Raw genomic sequence first — 15,794 nt, 5'->3', positions numbered from 1 at the left:
TTTACCAGGGAGTCAGAACTGTGTCTTTTACTCCATCTCTGCTCATTGCGAATCACTGGAAACCGTCAACTTCAGGAATGCCACAAAAATTCTTACCAAGAGGGAGAATCTGTCTGAAGAACAGAAATAGGCATAATAAGACTATAACTAGGAATGCACTAGGGGCTTGTTACGACCTTGCAGGCTTGCAAGGAGTTTGAATTTTTTTCTACGTACCATGAGAAACCATTAGAGGATTTTAATCAGGGAGGTGACAAAATTTGATTTGAAAATGACAAGCAAATGCTGTTGAAGATTACTCAAAATTTATTTTTTAATCATTTCATTTTTACATGTTTTAGGAAAAAGGAAGGGAATTAAGATTTAATGAGCATCTTTTATGTACTACGTATGGTTTTGGACACTTCCATGTTTTGTGTAATTTTTAGAACAATCCTAGAGATAATTGTTAGTATCTCTATTCATCCTGATGATAAAACTGAGGCTTGGCCAGATTAAGTAATTTGCCCAAGGCCACATGGATAGGGCAAAGCCAAAAATCAATTCCTCATGAAGCGTGTATGCTATTTCCATTATGCCATGTTGTCTTAGCACTGGGATGTTTAGCATGGTGCCTTGAACATAGAAGACGTTCAATAAATCTTTGTTAAAAGCAAATGTTTCCATTTAAAATTTACATCTTTATTTTTAACACCAAATGCCAAAACGATAGCCTAGCATAAAAGGTAAATAAAAACAATAGCATTAGCCCTACTTTAATGAGGATCTGGAAAGTTTTAGGAACTATCTAGAGAAACTCAGGACTTGTGTTTAAATTAGGATCTGCGTCAGGGTTCAGTCATGGGAAACACTATCTCCTTTCTGAAGCAGAAAGAAATTTAACCCAGGAATTTGGTACATTCAGAATTTTTGGTGAGTGAAATCTGACTTCATCAGGACTGTGATTGAAGTTTGAGGAGTCCAGGCACCTGAGTTATCTGAGAAATTTATGGAGAGTGACGTCAGCAAGATGGCGCACTAGGTGGTTTCCCACTTCAGTCCTCCTCACAGAAACAGCAACTAGCAACCATCCATAGACAAGGCACCTTTGTGAAGATCTCAAAATTGTTGGGAAGGCTGGAAGTGGGGGTGCGAGGCTGGGACTCCAGGATGACTCCCAGAACAAATGACTGTCTGACCTGCCAGGGGAAGCTCCCTGTGCCTCCTGTTGCTACAGTCAGGAGGAGCAGGGTGTGACCAGGAGTTCACTGACTGAACTGAACACATCACCTTAGCTGCAGTGAAACAACTGGGAAAGCTCCGCTGCCACCACCAGAACAGCCCCTCAGCAGTCACTCAGCCGGAGCCTGATCCCTGGACCCTGGGACACTGCTAAAGAATAGCTCCTGTCTGCCAATAGCAGCAGTAGAAGCAGCAGGAAAACAGTCCCACCCTCACGTCCATCTTCCAGATCTCCCGCACGTGCATCTATTGGCAGGATTGATTTGCAAACCAAACCCTGGCTCCAGGGAGCCTGGGAAACATAGCTTTTAGCTTTCCAACCTCTGCGTAATAGGAGGCAAGTGGGATGGATAATGGGTACCGAGTTCTCACATTGACGTAGTCTTCCCCTTCCTGCCCAAATGCAGTGTCTGCCACTTGGCAAAGTAGTTGTGAAACTCTTTAGAAATGTAGCCAAGGAGGTAGGATTTGGGTTGACGTTACTCAGAGGTAGCTACCCTCTGAGCGATGAAGGGCTGCCTTCGCAGCTTCCTCTGTGAGAAGCTTCTTGGGCCTGTGTTTGTCCTGTGATACTTCTGTCCTCAAAGAGAAATGAACAGAGGACTTAGATTATGCCCTGAAAGGTCCCCAGAAGAACACAGTGTGATTACAGCTCACGTGATGTCTCCATAGTCTTGCCAAGTATTTAACCAAGCTCACGGCATCTGTGGATGGTAGGGTTTTAAGAAGCCTGAGACGGCAGCTCCTAGAGGGCCCCTCACCAACCAACAGCTTGAGAAGATGGAGGATGCCTTTCCTATGCATCACAGCTCTCTTACATGAGAAGTTTATTTTCAGAGTTGACTGGACATGAGACTTAGATTTGCCAAGGCGGTATGAAAGTCATACCTTACTCCTCAAAAGTCTGAGCTGAGGGTATATGCCCAGTAGTGGGATTGCTGGGTTGTATGGTAGTTCTGTTTTTAGTTTTTTAAGAAACCTCCATACTGTTCTCCATAGCAGCTCTATTTACAATAGCCAGGACATGGAAGCAACCTAAGTGTCTATCGACAGATGAATGGATAAAGAAGATGTGGCACATATATACAATGGAATATTACTCAGCCATAAAAAGAAAAGAAATTGAGTTATTTGTAGTGAGGTGGATAGACCTAGAGTCTGTCATACAGAGTGAAGTAAGTCAGAAAGAGAAAAACAAATACTGTAATACATATATATGAAATCTTAAAAAAAAAAAGGTTCTGAAGAACCTAGGGGCAGGGCAGGAATAAAGACACAGACATAGGGAATGGACTTGAGGACACAGGGAGGGGGAAGGGTAAGCTGGGACGAAGTGAGAGAGTAGCATGGACATATATACACTACCAAATGGAAAATAGATGGCTAGTGGGAAGCAGCCACATAGCACAGGGAGATCAGCTCGGTGCTTTGTGACCACCTAGGGGGGGGGCCTAGGGAGGGTGGGAGGGAGGGAGACACAAGAGGGAGGAGATATGGGGATATATGTATATGTATAGCTGATTCACTTTGTTATACAGCAGAAACTAACACACCATTGTCAAGCAATTATACTCCAATAAAGATGTTAAAAAAAAAAGAAGTTTGAGCTGAGAAATTTGAGAGCATTCCATGCCAGTTGAGGACATAACCCTTCTCCCCGAGTCCTCACACAAAGACCTTGGCTTGACTCTTGGCTTTTAATGTGGAAGTTTTTTAATTACATTCTCGTTGTGTCTTCGGTGGCACTTGCACGATGCTGATCACTTTCCTGGTCTGTCCAGACCTTTGCTTATCTGTAGCCTCAAACATACGATGCTTATTTAATATCGCAAGTGATGATTCCAGTCGTGGGGATGCTAGTCCTTACGTTGAAGATGCCAGTGATTCCCTTCTGTGTTGTTCAACATATACTCAACATATGTTCAACATATCAGCTGAAAATCTCTGACCTTGCAGCCCGAGGAATGATGTAATGCTACATGGTTGACATGGAAAGATGTCAGATGCGGTATTAAGTGAAAACAACAAGGTTCAGAATAGTATGTGTATATACGTATAGTATAAAACCAGATTTGTTTTTGAAACACTGGTGAAACGTTGGTCTGGGACCTGCAGCATCAGCATTACCCAGGAACTTGCTAGAAATGCAGATTCCTAGGCATTGTCCCCTCCACCCCCGGCACCCTGCCATCCTACTGAACTGGAAACTCTGAATGTGGGGCTGGCAGTATGACCTCCAGCTGGTGGAGAACCACAGCTGTAGTGTGTCCTGTCCTGGGATAGTTTGCTACTATGTGTGTCCTAGGGTCTGTATGGGTTTGTAACACTTTTATAATTTGCATATGGTCCCAGTAAATGAATTACTTAAGTTTGTAAAGGATTTTGATTTCACTGTTTCCAGTTCATTGTATTCATATATGTCTTTTCTTTACAAAATTAGTAAAATAAAAAGCCAACAAATTAAATGTGCCAAAAAGTGTTGGCAACTAGAAGAAAAAAATGTTTACACATTAGGCCAAGGCTTTTTAGACTTTGATGTGCACACAGATTGCTTGGGGGCCTTGTTAAAATCCAAGACTGGATTGAGGCCTGAGGTTCTGCATTTGTAACCAGATCCAGCCCAAGGCTGCTGGTCTGTGGATCACATTTTGAATAGCAAACCACTAAAACATTATCCATGGTTATTTCTGGAAGGTAAAATCATGGGAGCTTTTCACTTGGTGCATTTCACCTTTGTGCATTTTTTGAATTTGACTTTTTACAAAGAGCTGTATTCAGAGAGAAGAATAAAGAATTTTAAAATCTTTCACCAGAATTTGCCTTACTTCTACATCTCTCTGCTGTGCAGGCTTAGCCTTTAAAAAACAAAAATTTCCAAGAGTGCTTCAAAAGGAAACCGATTTATCAGCCTTATGCCTCCCCACGCCACCCAGATCATTGTGGCTATAAATGTTAAAAAGCAGTAGTGGTAGATGGTAGAGGGCACTTACAAGAGATTCATATTAGCTGGAGTTTTTCAGTGGCAAGCATCAGAAACCTAACAGAAACAGGCTTAAGGAACTAAAGGAAAAATTTTTTAAGGAGTTCAAAGAAAAATGGTTTCAGTCATGGCTGAATCTAAGTCTTCAAATGACATCCTTAGGAATTGGTCTCTTGCCATCTCTAAGCTCTGCTTTCCTCTGCAGTGGCTTTACCTTCACGCATTCCCTCTTTCCCTAGGATGGCCACCAGAAGCACAAGGCTCTGTTTCATCAGATTAGTGGCCACAGCAAGACAACTCCTCTTCCCAGCAAGTCCCAGAAATGACTCCTGTTGGCACGAACCTATCTCTGAATCTATCAGTGACTCCGATTGGCTGGACTTGGCCATATGAATGTTTCTGAAGAAGGCTGTGGGTGTTACCAACCCCATGCAAATAAGCTGAGAGGAAGGCGTGATTCCCCAGAGGAGAACTGAAGTGTCGATAAAAGAGCAAGGTGGATAGGTGTAAAAGTGAGAGATGATGTTCTATTATTGTGCAGATCTTGCCGCCCAGTCTTCTCATTTTATTTATTTGGAAACCAGGCTAAGTCACACTAGTAAATAGCAGACCCAAGATTTTCCAATTTCTACCTCTTTGCCTTGTCCTCTTTACTGTGTTACCTCCCGTTCTTGGAAACTAGAAATGAATCAAACCTGAAGCCTCTGTAACACTTGCTTATCACTGAAATGTCTTCTTAAACCCTGTATTTCAGATATTAAACTTAAAGGAGCTGTAATTGTACATCGATCGTCTTTGACTCTCCTACATCGACTGCTCAGATTAAGTAAGAAAACCACATTCCTTTTGTTATAGTAATCCTCGCTCCTCCTCTTTTCTTTGGGGAAACAAGTTGAAGCTTGATACAGTGTAGGGGCTGGTCTACTTGGAAAAAGTTTGAGCCCTAACCAGGTGATTCCATGAGTGAGGTGGATGCCCGATGGATGGAGGGGCTCACACCAGCCTCTGATCTTTTTGATCACATTTTATCCCAAGAACTTGATTAATAGTCTAGACTGTGTCCTCCCTTTGGGCGGGCTTGTTGCCCTCCCAATTTTCCCAGCCACAGTGCTATCCCTGTGGACAGGTACAGGCATGAATCAGAAATCTGGAGGCTCGCCCAAAAAGTATGTCTGCTGTTTGTAAAGGGGCAATGTAGTAATTACCTGTGAGTAACGCAGTGGCAGATCTTCCATGAGAAATTAAAGCTGAAAAAGAGGGCTTTCCTTTGCTTGAAGGAAGGGTACTGGGTGAGCGAATCCTTCCCTTGGGAACTGTCTCTTCTCTTTCTCCCAAACTCTACCCCTTTCTCCCCAGACATCCTTTCTTAACCACCCTACTCTGGCACTCAGCAAGCCATGGGAATGAGAAAGAATTGGCTGGAAGTAAACAGTCTGCTTGCTCATAGCAACTGAAAGTTTTCTTCCGATGGTTCTGGTTCCAGGGGAGGTTGCTGAAGATTAAATCCTGAAGTCTGTCCCATTCAGAGAGCAACAGCCTGACTTCTGGTGGCTACAGCATCAGGTAGGAAAAGAATGGTTTTTCTTACCTTTCGTTTTTTGTAAAATATGATTTGAAGGCAAATTTAATGTTAAATGTCAGTATATTGGGCACAGAATCAACAAAGGATTTAAATAATATGATTTCTGTCCATCAACCATCCCAGACTAATGAGAGGATTGGTTCTACTGTCGGAGAACCTGTCCCATGATTTGTGTTTTGGGGAGGGGCTTTCTTGGGTGGTCCAATGTAATAGCTGTTGCAGTCAGTACCAGGAAGAAATTCATGTCTTGATGAATTAGACAGTGTCTGCGTTCTCTGGATTTTCACTTGTGGTGTGCATGTTTACATATGTATGTGTCCCATACTCCAGACACACAATCACCTTTGTTAAGAACACTCACAAAAACACAGATGATGAACTGACCAGAAGACAGGCCCCCTTTGATATATTGTTTTATTCTGAGCTTTTCAAGAGCCCATCAACTGACTTCTTGTAAGATACCACCATGCATTTTTTCAAAAAAGAAGTTATTAGGGGACATAGTGTTAAGTAAGTGTGAGTTACATTCGTATCAGTTACATGCTCACTCTGTGGGTTGCAAAAATGACTTTTATGTATTTTGGGGTCATGCACTTCTGTATGAGGGATATAACTTAGTAAAACTAGATAAGCCACCATAGAGTGAGTATGATGGGCCGTTACAGAGTTTGTCATAACCGGATCCCTAGTGTGGTACAGGTGAAATATGATGCGCACATGATAGAAGGAAGTAATAAAGGGAGTATGGAAAGGAACAAAATGGAGTTCTATGAGAATTTTTAGGTCTGCCTTTTAAAAGGAAACGAAGTTGGAGAGTCAGCAACCAGAGAATCAATTCTCAGAGAAAATATTTGTGAATTGTGTTATTACATCATTTTTAAAATGCCCATATATTGAGGTTTCCTATTGTTTGCCATTGTGTGTGTGTGTGTATGTTTGTGTGTGTGTGTGTGTGTGTGTGTGTGTGTGTGTGTTTGTGAGAGAGAGGAGACACTCTCCTGATACACTGGGTTACTGATCACTGCTGGGCTATTTTTAAATGAACTTCAGTAAACACTGATTCTGCAAACATTAATCAGCTCCTCTGTGTTCTGGGCACTGTCCTAGGCCCTGGACTATATATATATCGTGTTGAATTTCCTATTCAGTAACCTTTACTTACCTCTTATTTGTGTTACCAACGAAAAGACAACCCCAGAGATTTAGTGCAATTACCGTAACGGGGCTCCTAAGGTGGCCTGGTTATCGGAACTACTTGTGTACCGACCTGCTAGAAAAGTATATCTTGTGTTCCAGTCGGAAATGACACCCTGTTGAAAGTAAACAGTACCTTCCTTAAAATCCAGTGCTCTGAGGCTGAGCAGTAGCAGAGCTCTGCTGTATGTTTTGGGTCCTGTTGTGAGTCTCGAGTTCCCAGGGTGAGAATGAGACGCTGGTCCTTGATGGGATGCTTGGCCCCGAGGCACGGGTGGTGCCTTCTCTGCCCTGCTTTCTTCCCCAAACCCTGTGTGAGTGAGGGTGGGGGAGGTAGGTGGGCAGAACCCCTGCCCCTATGGAGGAGTCTTCTCCAGGTGTCTCCCAGGGGACCTTCTTCTTCATTTCACATCACTTGTAAATGGCCCCTGAGCCCTCAGCAAACATGATTGAACCTCCTTGCAGACCAGCCCTGGTCCCTTTGCTGCCCTGAGAATCTGGCTCCTCAGCTGGCCTGTAGCAGACCCAGGAGCAAGGCTGATAGATGCGCACGTTGCCTCATGAGCAGCACACGCCCTTCCTCTTCACTTCTTCCCTACAGCTGCTGCTTCTCGTGGTTGCCGTCAATACTACCCTTCCCCACTCTGGAAAATGTCTGAGTTGGTCACTGATGGTCCCTCAGCTCTGCATGTCTCCCAGTTCTGGTGAGAAATGCTACCCTGGATGACGTGACAAAGCAGAAGGCAAAATCAACAACAACAACAGAATAAAAATAATAATAGCGCCTACTATTTGTGAGTACTGGCTATGTGCCAGGCACTGTGCTGAAAGCTTTGCACACATGATCTCATTTACAACCACCTACGAGGTGGGGGACTACTGGTAATCCCATTATACAGACAAGGAAATTGAGGCTTAGCCATTTACCTGTTGTTGGGAGATTCACATCTAAATGCCTGACTCCAAAGCATTCAGCCACAGCTGTGATGAGAGTGATGATCAAGTTTATAAATGCTTGAACGTTGGCCAAAGAAGACAGCACAGACCTGTGGGGAGGGTGCTGGGGTCGGTGCCCCCTTCTGGCCCCCTTAGCTTCTCTGCTCTTTGGGGATGCCTGTGAAAAGATCTGCCAGAGACCACCAGGGAGACCAAAGGGCTCCTTCTGCCGCCTGTGGCTTCCCCCTGCAAGTGGCCTGTCATACCTCCCTTTGAGGTCTGGCAGCCGACATTTATCTTGGTCTTTGTTTACAAACAAGGGCCATGCATCCTGTTCTTTCTTTGCTATTTGGGGCTGACTTTAATTCTAAAGGAGCATATGTTTTACTTCCACTGTGCTGGTAATTCTGGAGACAGACTCCAGTCTTAAGAGGAGTCTGGGAGTATCCATAACCTGTTCTTTCCCTTTCCTTGACTTTCAGCTAATTTATTCCCCAGACCCTACCTAGAAGATGGAGTTCTCCTTTAGGGGTGGTTTCTGTTTCATCAAGTGCCACTCTTGGTACTGTTGGAAACTCCTCTGAGGAAGAGTTTGTGGTCTCCAGGCTGTTTACCCTTGGGCTCCACAGTTCACAAATCATGCCCTAGGCTTATTTCTGGTGGATACTCTCACATCTTGAACCCCTTTATGTTTTCAACCTATAGGCAAACTGTTCTGCGATATGGATCTTATCTCCCAAGACTAGGGATGTCAGGAAAGGGCTCAGATCAGCCCCTGTACCCAGACCATTGGATGGCCCTTTGGTTAACTTGAGTAGTGTGTCAAGACCCTATCCCCTTTGACTTCTTACAAACTATTTTTATTGTGTGACTTGGCAATGAACTAGTGAAATATCACTTTTTGGAAATTTGACGTTAACTTGCTTGTTTCCAGTTTCAAAGGGTTTTCCTTATTTTTCATTTTATTTGAAGAGAATGAAAGAGTTGGAGATATAAGTTAACAAAAAAGAAGGGGACTAATATTAATTGAGCACCTAATATGTGCTGAGTACTCTACTAGCCTTTGTACATACGATGCAACATTTAACCCCGACAGAACTTTGCAAGGTAGAAAGGACCATTTACAGTTGAAGAAGCTGAGGGTAAGAAAGAGCTAAGGTACTAAGTGTGGTGGGAGCAGAATGCAAAGCCCAGGTTGCTTCCCTCATTCCACACTTCCTCCACCTGGATTATAAACCCCTTCCCAGTGGGCAGGATGGACGCAGACAGTTCATCTCATTTAATCTTTACAGTCCTGGGATTTAGGTATGTGACACTTATTTGGTGACCAAGACTCAGAGAGTGTTGTTTGGGTTACTGCAAAGCAGCTCCTATCAATGCTTAGTAGTTTCCTAGTCAGATGACTTCCGAGGAAATGGTCTTCTCATGAAAAAAATTTAACCCCCAAGATCCTAATCAACAATAATCTATTTGTATCTATTCTGATTTTCTAAACCTTGATCTTAGCAGTGTGTGTTTACTTACATATGCCCTACTTTGTGTTTCTCACATAGTTGTATTTCATAGACACAGGTCAGTGTCAGTGAAATGACATGCTTGTCACTTATGCTGATATAGTTTTCTGTCCTGTTACTCAGACCAATTCCTTGTTATTGAGCATTTGAGATGGTCCAAAGAATACAACTTCACTTTTTCTATTTGTTGATGTTGTTGTTTTTGGAGGGTATGTTCTCCAAAGAAGATATCAGTGAATCAAAAAGTATGACGAATATTTATAACACATAGCTGGATTTGTTATAACAGATTGCTTTCTCACATGTCACCAGCAACAAACACAGGGACTTGTTTCCTTAAAATCCCAGGCTGCCTGCTTTTTATTGAGCTGAATTCATTTATTGTTCTCCTCTGCAAAGATTTGGGGAGTTCTGATCTTTGAGGGTCTATCTTCCCATCACGGAGGCTTCTAACGGAGGACCCTGCTGAGCCAGTTGACTGCTGCAGTTGCCTTCAGTCAGTCATGAAGACCTGAGATGCCATGTTCCATGGCCTGATGAAGTGGGAGAGGGGGATAAACAGGTAAGGGATAAGCTGGAAAGTAAAGAGAAATGGGTAAAACCCATGATAAATGAGTAGGTCAGAGGAGAAATAGAGGATATGTGAAAATTAGCCTCTTTGAGATTCTTGAAATGAAGACTAGGATGTGAAATAGATTTATTCATTCCCTGGTTTATGTTGTAGCCGCCTGAAGGATGGCCCCCTAATGATTCCTGTCTCCTGATATTAGCACCCTGGTGGTCCCTTCCCACATTCCATCAGGTTTGGTCAGTGTGCCCAGTAGCATACAGGAGAAGTAATGATATGTCACTTCTGATATTAAGTTATAAAAGACGTTGTGGCTTCCATTTTATTTTTTATTTTTTTTAGCTGCATTGGGTCTTCGTTGCTGCGCGTGGGCTTTCTCTAGTTGTGGTGAACAGGGGCTACTCTTCGTTGTGGTGCATGGGCTTCTCATTGCGGTGGCTTCTCTTGTTGCAGAGCACAGGCTCTAGGCATGCGGGCTTCAGTAGTTGCAGCACGTGGGCTCAGTAGTTGTGGCTTGCGAGCCCTAGAGCGCAGGCTCAGTAGTTGTGGCACATGGGCTTCATTCCTCCATGGCATGTGGGATCTTCCCAGACCAGGGCTTGAACCCATGTCCCCTGAATTGGCAGGCGGATTCTTAACCGCTGTGCCACCAGGGAAGCCCTGTGGCTTCCATTTTGGCCACTTTCTCCCTCTCCCAGTTCGCTTACTCTGGGGGAAGCCAGCTGCCATGTTATGAGTAGCACTTTGGAGAGGTCCACGTGATGAAAAACATGGTGGTAACAGCATCCCAACCACAGTAGAATCCAAGTCACACCTCTGCCAGAAAACCTGTCCCATCTGTTCACCTCTATTCCCTGTTAGACCATGGATAGATACTAATTATATGTTGCTGTTGAACAAACCACCTCACAATAGTTTATTAATAACAATGGTTTATTATTTCTCACAGTTCTTTGTCTGAGTTGTTCTTACTCTGGGTTTTCCTGGACCTATTCATGTGATTGCAGTAAGCTGCAGATTTAAGATGGTGACACTCTCACGTCTGGGGCCTCAGATAGCACTGGATGGAGCAGCTGGAATGGCCTTTCATTGTGGGCTTTATCACAGTGTGGTGTCCTCAGAGTACCAGGAGGACAAAAATAGAAACCGTAAGGCCTCTCAGGGTCTGGGCTTGGATGTTGCACAATACCACTTCCGCCTCGTTTAACTGGACAAAGAAAGTAAAAAGGCCAGATTCAAAGTGTAGGAGGAATAAGCTCTACCTCTTAATTAAAAGATTTGTAAATAATATGTGGTCATTTTTAATTCATCAACTTCACCCTCTGGCCACAATTATTTCAATTCATCGCCTAGGAGAAATATACACTGCTCTCCCAAGACCCTTGAGGTCTCATCCAGTGACCACATTGGGCTTAAAGTCCATGATCTTGTGATCTGAATCTGGTACAGATATAGATAGGATTTCTCATGTATAGTTCTCGTCAGTTAGAGATTAAGGTTTGCCTTAACAAGTCCTGTTTATTTCCTCTAAATTCTGCTTGTAAACTAAACCATACACCCAACATAAAATGTTGAAACAGGGACGTGGTAACCCCAATAGACATTCCCATTCAAAAATAGAATAATAGAAGGCAAAAGCAGTAATTGGTTCAAAGCAATTCTGAAATCTATCTTTCAGATACAAATCTATCTATTTTTATCTGAAATCTCTTTCAGATAGAAATCTGTTTCTATCTGAAATCTATCTTTCAGATAGATATCTATCTATCTATTTCTATCTGAATCTGAAATCTATCAGATCTATCTATCTATATTATTGGGTTTTCCTACTCAAGCAGGCAAGGTTCCTTGATTAGGGCCTAAGTCTGCTCTAGATTCAACCGTCTGGATTCTTGGCTCCATCCTCTGAGATGTCTTTTCTCTTTTAATATAAATGGCCTATGTTTGCAGCAAAGTAACTTTCTCAACCTGCATACTGACTGTAGAAATCTGGGGCTCTAGAGGTCTCCTATCATTTTAGATGCTTACTCCAATATGATAGAATTCCTTTAAAAATTTATGGATTTTCTGTTCATCTCATTATTGTTCATTTCATAAGACAAAATCTTTTATTTTATTTTATTTTTTAACACCTTAATTGGAGTATAATTGCTTTAAAATGGTGTGTTAGTTTCTGCTGTATAACAAAGTGAATCAGCTATACAAATACATATATCCCCATATCTCCTCCCTCTTGTGTCTCCCTCCCACCCTCCCTATCCCACCCCTCTAGGTGGTCACAAAGCACCGAGCTGATCTCCCTGTGCTATGCAGCTGCTTCCCACTAGCTATTTTACATTTGGTAGTGTATATATGTCCATGCTACTCTCTCACTTAGTCCCAGCTTACCCTTCTCCCTCCCCGGGTCCTCAAGTCCATTCTCTATGTGGTGTCTTTATTCCTGTCTGGCCCCTAGGTTCTTCAGAACCTTTTTTTTTTTTTTTTAGATACCATATATATGTGTTAGCATATGATATTTGTTTTTCTCTTTCTGATTTACTTCACTCTGTATGACAGACTCTAGGTCTATCCACCTCACTACAAAATAACTCAATTTTGTTTCTTTTTATGGCTGAGTAATATTCCATTGTATATATGTGCCACATTTTCCTTATCCATTCATCTGTCGATGGATAGTTAGGTTGCTTCCATGTCCTGGCTGTTGTAAATAGAGCTGCAATGAACATTGTGGTACATGACTCTTTTTGAATTATGGTTTTCTCAGGGTATATGCCCAGCAGTGGGATTGCTGGGTCATACGGTAGTTTTATTTTTAGTTTCTTAAGGAACCTGCATACTGTTCTCCATAGTGGCTGTATCTATTTACATTCCCACCAACAGTGCAAGAGAGTTCCCTTTTCTCCACACCCTCTCGAGCATTTATTGTTTGTAGATTTTTTGAATGATGGCCATTCTGACTGGTGCGAGGTGATACCTCATTGTAGTTTTGATTTGCATTTCTCTAATGATTACTGATGTTTAGCATCCTTTCATGTGTTTCTTGGCCATCTGTATATAGTCTTTGGAGAAATGTCTATTTAGGTCTTCTGCCCATTTTTGGATTGGGTTGTTGTTTTGATATTGAGCTGCATGAGCTGCTTGTAAATTCTCATTTACAAAAATTTTCTCCCATTCTGAGGGTTGTCTTTTCGTCTTGTTTATGGTTTCCTTTGCTGTGCAAAAGCTTTTAAGTTTCATTAGGTCCCATTTGTTTATTTTTGTTTTTATTTCCATTTCTCTAGGAGGTGGGTCAAAAAGGATCCTGCTGTGATTTATGTCATAGAATGTTCTGCCTAGGTTTTCCCCTAAGAGTTTTATAGTATCTGGCCTTACATTTAGGTATTTAATCCATTTTGAGTTTATTTTTGTGTACGGTGTTAGGGAGTGTTGTAATTTCATTCTTTTACATGTAGCTGTCCAGTTTTCCCAGCACCACTTATTGAAGAGGCTGTCTTCTCTCCATTGTATATTCTTGCCTCCTTTATCAAAAATAAGGTGACCATATGTGTGTGGGTTTATCTCTGGGCTTTCTATCCTGTTCTATTGATCTATATTTCTGTTCTTGTGCCAGTACCGTACTGTCTTTACTACTGTAGTTTTGTAGTATACACTGAAGTCAGGGAGCCTGATTCCTCCAGCTCCATTTATCTTTCTCAAGATTGCTTTGGCTATTTGGGGTCTTTGGTGTTTACATGCAGGTTGTGCAATTTTCTTTTTTTTTTTTTTTTTTGCGGTACGTGGGCCTCTCACTGTTGTGGTCTCTCCCATTTTGGAGCACAGGCTCCGGATGCGCAGGCTCAGCGGCCATGGCTCACGGGCCCAGCCGCTCGGCGGCATGTGGGATCTTCCCGGACCAGGACACGAACCTGTGTCCCCTGCATCGGCAGGTGGACTCTCAGCCACTGCACCACCACGGAAGCCCCAGATTGTGCAATTTTTTATTCTAGTTCTGTGGAAAATGCCATGGGTAGTTTGATAGGGATTGCACTGAATCTGTAGATTGCTTTGAGTAGTGTAGTCATTTTCACAATGTTGATTCTTACAATCCAAGAATATGGTGTATCTCTCCATCTCTTTGTATCATCATTAATTTCTTTCAACACTATCTTATAGTTTTCTGCATACAGGTCTTTTGTCTCCTTAGGTAGGTTTATTCCTAGGTGTTTTATTCTTTTTTTGATATGGTAAATGGGTGTGTTTCCTTAATTTCTCTTTCAGATTTTTCATCATTAGTGTATAGGAATGCAAGAGATTTCTGTGCATTAATTTTGTATCCTGCTACTTTACCAAATTCATTGATTAGCTCTAGTAGGTTTCTGGCAGCATCTTTTGGATTCTCTATGTATAGTATCATGTCATCTGCAAACAGTGACAGCTTTACTTCTTCTTTTCCAATTGGATTCCTTTTATTTCTTTTTCTTCTCTGATTGCTGTGGCTAAAACTTCCAGACCTATGTTGAATAATATTGGTGAGAGTGGGCAAACCTGTCTTGTTCCTGATCTTAGAGGAAATGGTTTTTTGTTTTTCACCATTGAGAACGATGTTGGCTAAGAGTTTCTCACATATGGCCTTTATCATGCTGAGGTAAGTTCTCTCTATGCCTACTTTCTGGACGGTTTTTATCATAAATGTTGGTTGAATTTTGTTAAAAGCTTTTTCTCCATCTATTGAGATGATCATATGGTTTATCTCTTTCAATTTGTTAATATGGTGTATTACATTGATTGATTTGCATATATTGAAGAATCCTTGCATTCCTGGGATAAACCCCACTTGGTCATGGTGTATGATACTTTTAATGTGCTGTTGGATTCTGTTTGCTAGTATTTTGTTGAGGATTTTTGCATCTATGTTCATCAGAGATATTGGCCTGTAGTTTTCTTTCTTTGTGACATCTTTGTCTGGTTTTGGTATCAGGGTGATGGTGGCCTTGTAGAATGAGTTTGGGAGTGTTCCTCCCTCTGCTATATTTTGGAAGAGTTTCAGAAGAACAGGTGTTAGCTCTTCTCTAAATGTTTGGTAGAATTCGACTGTGAAGCCATCTGGTCCAGGGCTTTTGTTTTTTGGAAGATTTTTAATTACAGTCTCAATTTCAGGGCTACAATTGGTCTGTTTATATTTTCTATTTCTTCCTGGTTCAGTCTCGGAATGTTATGCTTTTCTAAGAATTTGTCCATTTCTTCCAGGTTGTCCATTTTATTGGCATATTTTCTTGTAGTAGTCTCTCATGATCCTCTGTATTTCTGCAGTGTCAATTGTTACTTCTCCTTTTTCATTTCTAATTCTATTGATTTGCATCTTCTCCCTTTTTTTCTTGATGAGTCTGGTTTATCAATTTTATCTTCTCAAAGAACCAGCTTTTAATTTTATTGATCTTTTCCTTCATTTCTTTTTCATTTATTTCTGATCTGATATTTATGATTTCTTTCCTTCTGCTAACTTTGGGTTGTTTTTGTTCTTCTTTCTCTAGTTGCTTTAGGTGTAAGGTTCGGTTGTTTATTTGAGATGTTTCTTGTTTCTTCAGGTAGGATCGTATTGCTATAAACTTCCCGCTTAGAAGTGCTTTTGCTGCATACCATAGGTTGTGGGTTGTCGTGTTTTCATTGTCATTTGTTTCTAGGTATTTTTTGATTTCCTCCTTGATTTCTTCAGTGATCTCTTGGGTATTTAGTAGTGTATTGTTTAGCCTCCATGTGTTTGTATGTTTTACAGATTTTTTCCTGTAATTGGTATCTAGTCTCATAGCACTGTGGTTGGAA

The 15,794-nt window shown here is 41.8% G+C and overlaps 1 protein-coding gene across 15 annotated transcripts in view; it reads left to right on the top strand.

The window, feature by feature from the left end:
* Positions 1-15,794, top strand: part of FRMD6 (FERM domain containing 6) — a 446,878-nt gene that overhangs the window by 185,993 nt on the left and 245,091 nt on the right. For 10 of the 15 annotated variants that reach the window (XM_079913662.1, XM_079913655.1, XM_079913667.1 and 7 more), the window contains 3 exons: positions 4,441-4,713; positions 4,956-5,027; positions 5,685-5,764. The gene's annotated coding sequence lies outside the window, so the exon portion shown is untranslated. Of the gene's footprint in view, positions 1-4,440; positions 4,714-4,955; positions 5,028-5,557; positions 5,765-15,794 lie in introns of all 15 variants that reach the window. The other 5 variants (XM_079913661.1, XM_079913656.1, XM_079913669.1 and 2 more) reach the window with 4 other exon arrangements.

Source organism: Stenella coeruleoalba (genome assembly GCF_951394435.1).
Source record: "Stenella coeruleoalba genome assembly, chromosome: 2".
NCBI classification, from domain to species: Eukaryota; Metazoa; Chordata; class Mammalia; order Artiodactyla; family Delphinidae; genus Stenella; species Stenella coeruleoalba.
Note: the sequence above shows the minus strand (reverse complement) of the source record. Positions and strands in the feature narration are given on the sequence as shown.